The sequence below is a fragment of the Trachurus trachurus genome (assembly GCF_905171665.1).
Source record: "Trachurus trachurus genome assembly, chromosome: 11".
Classification (NCBI taxonomy): Eukaryota; Metazoa; Chordata; class Actinopteri; order Carangiformes; family Carangidae; genus Trachurus; species Trachurus trachurus.
Window position 1 is genome coordinate 22,214,301 of NC_139904.1, and position 11,652 is coordinate 22,225,952.

Consider the following 11,652-nt stretch of genomic DNA (forward strand, 5'->3'; position numbering starts at 1 on the left):
AGGGAAGCCCATACTGTGCAGCTGATGACTATTGTTTGACTCTTTAGCAGCAGCCGATGCTGGCCACATCTCCAGCTTTGGACCAAGCAGTCATTTGTTCTCCTTATTATCATATTTCATGTCTAATTCTGTCTAATAAACCATCCTGTTCATGCTTTTCTAAATTCAAAGTGACAGTACGGGCCATTAAATGGAGCTGTATCAGCTATGAAAGAGGTTGTCACAGGGAGGAAAGAACCAAACAATGCATTGTGTCAGGCTGATCTGTAAGCCACCAGCATGAGGACATGATGGCAGGGGAGGAGGACACGCTAGACTTGAGCTGCCACGCACACACGTTCCCTGCCACGTTCTGTATTCGACCCGTGTGTGTGAACAGAACTCTAGAGGGCTGAAAGTCACGCGGCCTCCCCCCTGTTCTCCCTCTAACAGGCTCTGGCTCAGTGAAGCGGGGGCTTTTTTACAATTCGTCCTGACAAGCTTACTTAACCACCTGCATTATTTAACAGTCTTTCCTCAAAGGGAGCTCCAACTCTCTCTCTCTAAGTTTGATGAAAGTGTGCACGCTGAGAAACAACCCGGCGAACATCTCCTCCCTGTCAGAAAGGGGACAAACACTGTTGGCACCATGCACTTAAATGGCTAAAGACTTGAAGTGAGCTTCAGCCATCAAGGTCAAGTGATCCAGAATGGATAAAAGCTGCAAAAATTTCTTACAGAAAACTCTTTGTAGCTAGTTTTTCCTTTTTGGATTGTATTCTTACTGACACAATATGGTGAATATTAAATTTCTCACACTATTGAAAACCCGTGAAGAGGAAGCATTTATCTTACATTCCAAAGCACCCTCTGTGTGGCTTTTATCATCTGGCCCATTTAAAGGCTTTTATAGGCCTAAGTACATTACTATCCTATATACAGGGAAGAAATAACCTCTGAGATCGTTCCAGCAGCGTTTCCTCTCATCTTGTTGAGCCTAAGGCAGAAGGGGAGAAAATGAAACCTGAAATCTGTGCATGTACAATAGAATGGTTTGACAGGTTTGGAAATAGGCTTATTTGCTTTCTTGCTGAGACTTGGATGTGATTACCAAGACTACTCCAAAATCCATTCATTAAATATATGAAGCTAGAGTCAGGAGACCTTAGCTTAGCTTAGCATTATGTTTGTAAACCACCATGTTAGTTTGTGTTGTTTCCGATGTTTTTTTCTTTCTTTCTTTTAAGCCTAAAAAAACAGTCTGCCCATGCAGCACTTATTGTACATAGAATCTTATTTACAACCAATACAACAAGTAGATACAGCCTACCTGTAAGGTAATAGCTGGCAATATACACTGGTTAGGCATAACATTACGACCACCTGTCTAATATTGTGTTGATCCCTTTTGCAGCCAAATATGTACACAACAAACTGTGATGCACTGTGTGTTCTGACAACTTTTTATCAGAACCAGCATGACCTTCTTCAGCAGCTTCTCGTCTGTTGGATGGAACCACTCGGACCAGCCTTCTCTCCCCATGTGTATCAATGAACCTTGGCCCTGACCCATGACCATGACATCCTTGGACCAGGGGTGTGTCCAGACATTTTTGATAAGGGTGGCCCAAGTGGGGCACTGACTTATGGTGGGGTGGCATGAAGCCTGAGCATGAGTGCCTGCGTGCACACATTATGTACTCAAGTAAGCACGTGCACACGCAAACACACACCCACATTAGCCATACCCGGTTTTGTCTGCAAAACCCATATCTACTTCAATTACTAACACTGCAAGAAAAACTAGACCTACTACTCAAAATACAGGAGTGGAAACATACAATTTTGATAGAAAACTTCAATATTTTATTATTGAAAAAATAAAAAACTTACTTGACAAGCCAGTATAAATGTATAAAATGCCTCTGACTGGGCATATAGCCCATATTTCAGGGTGGCACCTGGGGTGGCCAATCAGATTTTGGCCCCCACCCAAGGCCACTCCCTGAACACGCCACTGCCTTGGATCACTTATGATAGAGCCTGATCACTGTGGACCAGGAACACCCCACATGAGCTGCAGTTTTTCAGATGCTCTGACGCAGTCATCTAGCCCTCACAGTTTGGTCCTTGTCAAACGGGGTCTAACACATCAACTTTGTGGACAAAATGTTAATTTGCTGCAGGTACCATGATGAAGTGTTATTCACTGTTATTCACTTCACCTGTCAGTGCTCATAATGTTATACCTGATCGGTACACTGCACCCAGGCACAAAGTGACATTAGTTGAAATTTCTGGCATTTATTTATCAGAAAAATCTCATTGCAGGGGTCAAACAGGGTACACAGCTGTTATGTCATCCACACATTATTGCATAGCTGAGACAAGCACTGCGGCAAAACTGGCACAGCATCGAATAAACATTTAAGCAAACTAATCCATAGCCGTAGCTTCACAGAAGATTAATCTACGGTGGCTGCAATCGATGCCACTCTTAATTCACATATCTAATAAATTTCGTGCATAATGTGACCTGCCAGCGGTAATGTATTGGAGCAGTTGGGTGGAGAAATGGTGACATTAATTTTGCATTGTTCCTCCATCTGGATGTTCAGATAGCAGCACTGAGTGCAGAGGGGGAGAGAGGCAGAGATCAAGGGGACCATAAAAACTTGGAGAGGATATAGAGCTAAGTTTAAAGTCCTATTGATGCAGGGGAATGATTGTGTGTGTGTGTCCTTCAATGTGCACACTTCTTTATTTCCTCTCACTTCATTATTGATGCCCATGTCACATCAGACAGACGCTATCTAAACTTGCTGCCGTTCAAGGCTGGACACAAGAACAGAAGTGTGTGGCTCATTAGGCTCCATCAGCCTCTTCTGACAATCTACTGAGTCATCATCTGCCGCCACTGTTTACCTCATTCATTATGAAGCAGGAATCACCATTTTATTTGACATAACACTATTAGCTCCTGTGTGTAGCTACGTGGGCCTAAGTGTGTGAACACCTGTGATTGTGCACTCTCTGGAGCCCCAGTCTAATTTATGTTCTTGGTTCCACATGATGCCCAGGATGGGTGGGCGTGAGTGTGAGCATGTGTGTGTGTGTGTGTGTGTGTGTGTGTGTGTGTGTGGGGGGGGGGGGGTTGTTGTATTGATGCACAGCGCTGCTGATCCAGTCTCATAAACCAGCCTTGAGTGTGAAGGCCTGGGCCACATCCATTGCAATCTAACCTTGTCACACCACATATGCTGGAGGCCAGCTTCGGCCACCCACACCCTTCATTAGCATTTGAACAGACAACAACAACAACCTCTCTTACCAAACTCTGAAGACACAGCTGTAAACTGATGATTATATTAAAATAAATACATGTATGACTAAATCACGATGTCATATGAACTATTAAGAGCTGTGTAGACTTATCAATCTTGTTCCACTTCCTGGGAGTCACTGTTGCTGCTTTTTCACTGTTAATATTCAGAGCAAACCAATCACATACAGGGAGTAATGATCTGTAAAAGTGTTGGTGTTATAATTTCAAACTTCGACAGAGCCAGTAGTGGCTCGCCTTTTCCCATTGCTTCCAGTTGTTATGCTTGGCTAAACAAATTGTCCCCTGGCTTTAGTAACTTATATTATTCCTACATGGAACATATTCTTGAATAGAATCAAAACAACTTTAAAGGGATAGTTCAACATTTTTGGCAAATTGGCTCATCGCCATAATCCGTCTAGTTTTAGCAGTAGGTTCGTTACCAGTGCAAGATATTTATAGAACGGTGGAGTAGAGCTCCGAGCTGCTCAGAGCTAGGCTACAGAGGCTCATGGGATTACTTGGTTTCCCTCATCAAACTCATCAAATACACAATCCAACAACTCCAAAACGCATGTTAAATGGAGTTGTTTTCTAGGTAAATTCATGCAAAACCGCTGATGTGCTGATGTGCAGTTTTTTGGCAAGCAGTCTCTGCATTTGCCTCGAAAACAATTCTGTCTTGTAACGTTATTATTTGATAGCGTGGTGAATGTGCAGGTCACAACTTGTCCACGAGAGCATTTTGGAGTTGTTGGATTGTGTATTTGATGAGTTTGATGAGGGAAACCAAGAAATACCATTAGCCTCCGTAGCGTAGCTCTGAGCAGCTTGCGACTCTGCTCCGCTGTTCTAAAAATAGCTTGCACCAACAACTAAAGGTAACAAACCTACTGCTAAGACTATATGGGCCAATTTGCCAAAATGTTGAACTTTCCCTTTAACAAATATCGTGCAAACTGGTATTCTTGCATAGACTGGCAATCAGGCCAAACTATTAGGAAACTAGTATGTAATGTGCTGTTGGCTACACAACAGACACTTACAGTAGAGGCTACTTGAAACACACATATTGCTTTAGTATTTCTACTATATATTCATTTGCAGGCCTTTTTGGACTGTCACTGTGTCTAACAACTGGTAACGATAGTCCTTGTGTGTGCCCTCAACACAAGTTCCTTGTTTGAGTGTGTGCGAGTGTGTGCAGCAGCACACATCTGACTGGGGACCTGGAGACCTGCGTCTCCCCAGCAGCAGGTGAGTAAAAGCATCACACTGTTCAGACTCAGCTTGGAGAAAGGAGAGGGCTGTGATATAGCTTATAGATTGTCCTCAAATCAACAATTAATATCCAAGCTGTCAGTTTCATTACTTAGTATTCATGCAATAAATGACCCAGACAGATGGGATAACAGTAAGTGGTCTTGGCTGTTAATATCATGAGTGTTTGAGTGGTAGAGTCACCCTAATGCTCTTGGCCTTTCGTCATGAAAAGAGCATACTGTATGGCATCTTTTTAAACCAATAGAAATACACATTAACAGCAAGACGCGTCAGCGGTGCATTGAAAATATTTTATTTCTTTTCTGTGTTAATACATAATTAGACATTTATATTTTCATAGAAACAGTATATATATACACACTACCAGTCAAGAGCTTTAAAACACCTCAGTTGTTCCACCTGTTATATTTAATTGACATAATTCAATATCTCAGTGTTTCTGAAAGTTGTTGAAGTAAATCTAATCTAAATGTGTCTTTCCTTGTTGTTTTCTTTCTCCATTCTCATAGCAATATGCTATTTCCTGCAGTACCTAGAGTATCCGTAATAATCCTAACAATGCAATATGTTCAAACGCTGCTTTTGTGCAGACAGTGTATAAGTCATCAACAAAAAGTCGGGGGCATCAGTAGAAACTGTTTGTGTTCATTTACGATGCTTTATTTACTTCGCTGCTACAGGAAAACTCTTTACAAACTTCTTGAATTTCAATAAAAACTGGAAAAACGGAGGTGTTCCTTAAACAGCTTCTGACAGGTCGTGCATATACCATGGATGTGAACAATAGCAGAGTCATGCTAGCCCTCATGAACAGGTTTTATCCCATGGACATCAAAATGGACAACACAGACATGATTGTACATAAAACACCGACTCCATTATTCTGCTGTAAATCCATGCTTCTTGGTTATTTGCTTCGACATAAAGTACAAATATATGCCGTAAGTATACGGTCCCATTCTTTACTATGTGTGGGACCTTGGGGTAATTATTCAAAGTTCTCAGCAGTCACTTGTCCGGTCATCTACAGTACAGGCAAACCAGTGGGGATGAGTGTTATGACTTTGACTAGCTTGTAGCCTTCTGACAACACAAGATTAATGCAGATTATGCAACCAGGAGTTTGGTTTAAGGCTGGGGTTGCTGACAAGCTCAGTGGGAAAAGACTGCACTATTTCTTACATTAGGATTATTTAAATCTTATAGTTTTATAAGTTGAGGGTTTTAAACATTCAATACTTTATCCTTTGGATACAGAACAACTGAGTGCTTGTTAGAAAAAAAAAATCCAACGGTATTATGATCCTAGGAAAAAAGAACTTAAATTTCCTGCAACAAATATTTGTTCTCAGAATCTGCATGCACATTTTGTAAGCATCCAGGACCTGTCAGGTTTCCAAATACTATCCATTTCATATTTGCTCCCATGCTGAACCCTAAACCTTCGTGCTCAGACTTTGCCACCCAACTTTTTACATTCAAATATCTCACCATACTGGAATGAACTTGGAGCTTTGACACCGTAAAGCCCACTGGGTGTCATGATCTCTCTCCCTCTGTGTCTGTCACTCCCAGCTTCATTCATTGTCTGACTCATCATGACCCCCCTCTTTCTCTCTCTCTCTCTCTTCTTGTCTTTAAGTCTGTGTTGGTCTCGGGCTCCATATTCGCACATACGCCTCATTGGACGTTCACCTTGAGCAGCTGTTGAGTCGCCTCCTGCAGCCTCAGATAGACAGAGACGGAGCTGTCTGGGCCAGACCTGCCTTCTGCTGCTGCTTCCTCCAAATGTTTCTGTTTGGACTGCAGCCAGCCAGAGAATGGACTTGGTGCATGAGTGACTGTTTAAGTGTGTGTGTGTGTGCGTACGTGCGTGTGCATGCGCGCGCTCGGATTAGACAAGTGTAGGGAAATCACCACTTCAGGTTCAATGCTATTACAGCTACAAAGCACATTTGCACTTTTATCACTCACTATATCAGATTTATGCTCAGTGATCAGATTATGTTTACCCCCCATGCACCCAGTCTAATGAGAAATTTAGAAAAAAATGACTTTGGTATGAAGGTGTTAACCATGTTTCATCTGTTCAATCACTATCACAACAAGTTATTCTGATTTTCAAAGGTTTGCTTAGTAGGAGGGATATTGTGTTTGGCTTTTCCCTAAGAGAACAGGAGCCAGTGACATAAAGGCCCTGCCAACATGACTTTCACCAAGTACAGTAAACAAAGGGACATTGCTAACCTCATTCATGTCTGCTTAAAGCAAACATATCAATCAAACAGATCAATCAGAGGTGAAGTGAAGAGCTGGCCGTCATATTGAGGCTGCAGATGCGGTAACGCCACATCTTTTCAGGCCGTCTCCTCTGGAAGACCGCTGCACTCTGACGTCCATGTGAGAGGTGACAGAAATAGATGAAAGAAGAAAAAGAATGAGAAAGAGAATGAAGAAGAGAGAGTTCCTCACCTCTGCTCTGCCGGCCAATTACTGTGTGGAGTAGGTGTGAGTGTCAGAGTGTCTGTTTCAGGAAGTTACAGATACGGACGGACAAAGACCTTCCCTCAGAATCCGATGAGGGAAAAGTGTGTGTGTGTTTCAAAGCTATTTGACTGTCTGACAAGCAGATCTGACTGAGTTAATGACCCCCTCAGAAAACAGAAGCAGGCCACTTTAAATTACTGCTATAAATAATCAAGTTGAGGAATGGAAAGAATATGTAGGTCTTTAATGAGCAAAGTGTTTTTAACGCCAGAATCCATCTTCCGGTCTTGACAGTGGAGTCTTTTCCTGCTCTTTTACATTCTGACTTCCTCAGACCCAACCAGACAGACTTTTGTTGGAAAAAGCTTAGCATTCAAATTCCCAGTGTCTATTTTGTTCTACCACCATGTCCCACTTCTGTCAAATATAATATGCTTCAAAAAAATCACAAGTGTACTCTGTAGTCTCATTTTTGTTTTTGTGCAGGTGAAAAATGCTTCCTTTAGCTTTTTTCTATCTACAGCTATAGCTGGCATTAAAAAAACCAACACAACACTGAAGTCATTATTCATTCTACAGTGTCTTTCTTTTAATCTCTCTTTTTTCTAGCAATTCTTTTACACCTTTTTATGGTTAGAGAGACTGGTACTGGATGAATGAATCTGTGATTTTTTTTTCATCATCCTACATTAAAAAGTAATCTCCCTCCAAGCTGAAAAACCAGAGTTTCACTGCTGTGGTTCAAAGTTTGAGGATGTTTTACCTCTGACCACCACACCCACTATCAGTGATGTCATAGTGTCCTAGTACACCTGTAGCCTACATCGCTGTAGCAGTGTAAGGGGTCAGCAGGTTGTGATGTAACTTGAAATAAATGAGGATTTTCTGTTTAAATTCTTGTTATATCTGTGAAGCTCAAGTTAAAGTGCTGCCACAATATCATGAATTTTGGAAACTAATAAGGCTCAATGTTAGCAGGTTTATCTGTAGCTAACAAGCTATATTAAGCTTAGCTAGTGTTATTGCCATAAGATAAATATACTGTCCCTGGTTAACTTTTTTATGTTTCCAGATATTAAAATGTGGACTATGTAGGCTAAAGGGGTCTTTAAATTGCAAAATAGCAAAAAACATGATGGACAGAGGCTAAGGCTAAATCTCCCCCCAACCAAACAGCTGACAATTGACATAGAAGGCATAGAAATAAAAGTAGGCTACTGTGATCTTGTAGTGTAATACTTTATGTGGGCCCAGGTAACAATGACTGTGGTCTCTTGTGGGTAAATTTCCCCAATTTCCCCTCCAACAAAGAGCAGGACAGAGTCACTAACATCATTAACCTACTGTAATCTCCCACAGCATTCACAACTAGCTTCACGACAAGGCCAAACTACTACACAGCCGATGTGCTTGTCTTAAAACATTAGCACAAGCAACCCCACAAAATAATGTAACCAAGAAAATATAAGTAAACAGTGCCATTAACCTAGTCCTTAGCTGTGCTGCTTGGTCACTGTTACCTGGACATGTCAACATAACAGGTAGAAGCAGCTATGACACAGTTCAATCCATACACACACATTTCCTAGACCAACAAGAAGCCACCTGCACACCTCTTGAAATGCAGAGCTTTGCTCTCACGACACTTACACATGTGCTTTTTAATAGTGACAGTGTTTCGTTACTTTCCTTATCTCCTCCTTTCCTCTGACTTCTCCTCTTTCATTGATCCCTTCATCCTCTCCTTCCCTCCCTCCCTCCCTCCCTCCCTCCCTCCCTCTATTTTGCCTTGCTTGTTTACCAGGTAAAGTGTCCATCCCGGCCAGTCTGAGACGAAAAGGTGATAAATGAGGAGAGGAGCGATGGATGGGCAGTGGGCCGGGGCCGAATGAGAGAGAGGAGAGCTGATGCAGAGAGAGGGAGAGAGAAGGTGGCTAACGGGAGTCTGAGAGTGGATATAATGAGAAACAGGGGATAGGGAAGCTGGGGGTGGTGGGGGACTGGTGAAGGGGAGAAACAGGGAAGGGTGACGTGATATATGAGGGAGAGAGCATTGCGACAGAGGGATAGAAAGTGAGGGGAAGTCATAAATGGAAGAATGACGGCAGATGAGGGTGGCTGGAGATAGAGAGGGAAACAGGGAGGCTGATAAAGGAAGGAGAGGGGGTGAAAAATGGATAGCAGGCCGAGGGATCGCTGTTCTCGCGGAACTGATGATTGAGATGAGAAAGTAATGGCTGTCTCTCTCAGCACGGCATTTAAATACACAAGGCAGTATTTAAATCCAGCATGTGTGCATGTGTGAGCGTGTGGTACTGATTAGCAGTCATCTCAACCAGCCAGGCATTCAGACATTCACTCATTATCTCTAATATGGCTGCAACTCTGCTGAGTTCAGCTCTGCAGCGGTTTTTCTTTTTTCTTTTTCCCACTGACTTTTTAGTGAACTCGACTGGCGAGTGTCGGTATCCAGAGGCTGGGGTCCAATATATTTGTAATTATGTGGATAACACATCATAATTGAACAGGAAGCCCCAACAAAGATAATGAAGCTTTATCTTTAGCAGGATGGCCCTCTGCTCCCTCTTCTAAATCCCTTGATGAAGTGGTAACTGAATAAGTGAGAGGGTTATGAATATGTACACTGTAATTTCTCCTTTAATGCTAGGATGTCCAGGTGTACTTAAGAACTATGGCTGCAAATAATAATGTTTTTCCCAAATTATTAATCTTTTCTTAATTTTGCTTTTACTACATTTTTTCTTTTTCTTAACAAATCCCATTAAAAAACCAACAATCTGGTGGTCTGTCTCCCAGTACTTTGTGACTTCCCCAAACCCTCCACTGGAACCAGTGAGGCACTGTACTTTTAAGCATAATATGTTATTCAAAAACTACAATAGCACATTTGTTGGGGACTCACATTTGCAGCCACATACTGTTCAAGAGTATGTGCGATTCACACAAATTAGAGTTACAGTGTCGAACAAGGGAGAGGAATCTTGTGGTAAGAATCAAAGAATCAGAAAGCATTCTTGTTAATGTGCATATTATGTTTTGGTGGTCGTTTTTTCGCAGGCTATTGGTTGGCGACATGATAGGAAAAGAGAAACACTTGATTGATCATTTCCAAATCTAAACAAAGTACTCTTCCACAGCATTAACCAGATATATGGATGTTTTAAATGATGAGAATCTGACATCTGTCCATCAGCCTGATGCATTACAGTCACCGCCGGGACACCTATTCTTGTGTTGTGAGTGGTCCAACTAAATCAAAATTAACAGGCTATTTTTGATAGTAACACCTACTTATAGCATACATCTACTCAACATCTATTACACTGTCAGACTGCCAGCCTATTTAAAAGGTGGACAGAAACCAATTTTTCTGATTTCTGCTGTATACTCTACTGTGCACTGTGCTTGAGCAGCTTGTTGCATGTTCATTCAGAGAAATGACACATCGTCAAATCATAGTACATGTTCATCATGTCACATCTCCTGCTGCGTCTCCGCCAAATGTTCTACTTGTGCTGTCAGTTTGGATTATCACATCTTAAATGCATTTACACCTGGTCATAATCCATTTTCACTCTGTCCCACGATGGTCTGAGCACTTAGGATGCATGTTAATAACTTTTTTTTTTAAAGGCTGCGACTGACTAATGGTTCACATTTCCAAACAGTGTCTAGCCACACAGCTGAGTGGATCAAGTGTGCACCTCTACAGCCTGGCTTCCCTGCTGGTCCTCCGCCAAAACCAGAGTGGAAACCCAGCCAAACCTTGCCCTGTATATACATTTCATTATAGGAATGATGCCTCTGCATATCCTTATTCCCTGCACATCCTGCTGCAGACAGCATATGGCGCTGAATATGCATGACGAACAATAAACTTTAATACAAACCTAAGTCAGTCATTTTTCAGCCATGACAGATTTTTATTTTATTTTTTTATAAATTTGACACTAATGTTAACTTCTGGATTTTAAACCTGAACGTTGTAAAATTCTGATTTGATGAGGGATTGCCTGATCAAACTCTGACCTTGACCTATGTCTGAGTCATGAATGTATTCAGACAGCATCAGCTGATTTATATCAGTTGAATATGGGGCGCTGCATAGACAAAAATAAATAAAAAAGATTTTATCTCTTCGGAGAAAAAACAAAAACAGACGGATGACACAGTGAGAGAAAGAGAGAGAAAGGTGGAAGACAAGGCTCAATGTACAATTTGTCTGACCCCCGTATCAAAACGATACTGTAATCAAGACTGGGATTGTGAGGGCTCAAACAATCACAATAGGAGGAGCACCAAACGGCAATGTGCTTATTAGAGAGATGCCGACACGGGGAGAGAGATGAGCTGCTACACAGAGGGCCGTAGTTACCACAGAGAGGAGGTGATGGTCGATGGGCAGATAGAAAAAGACAAAGTCCTTGGTTTAAAACAGAGCTTAGCTTGTTTTGTTGTGTGCTGACTGATACCTGGACCTACAGGACCAGCTGCTCCTGTGAGGCAGACCACGTCTCTGCCGTCTCTGACCAGTGATACAAAACTTAGGTTGAAAA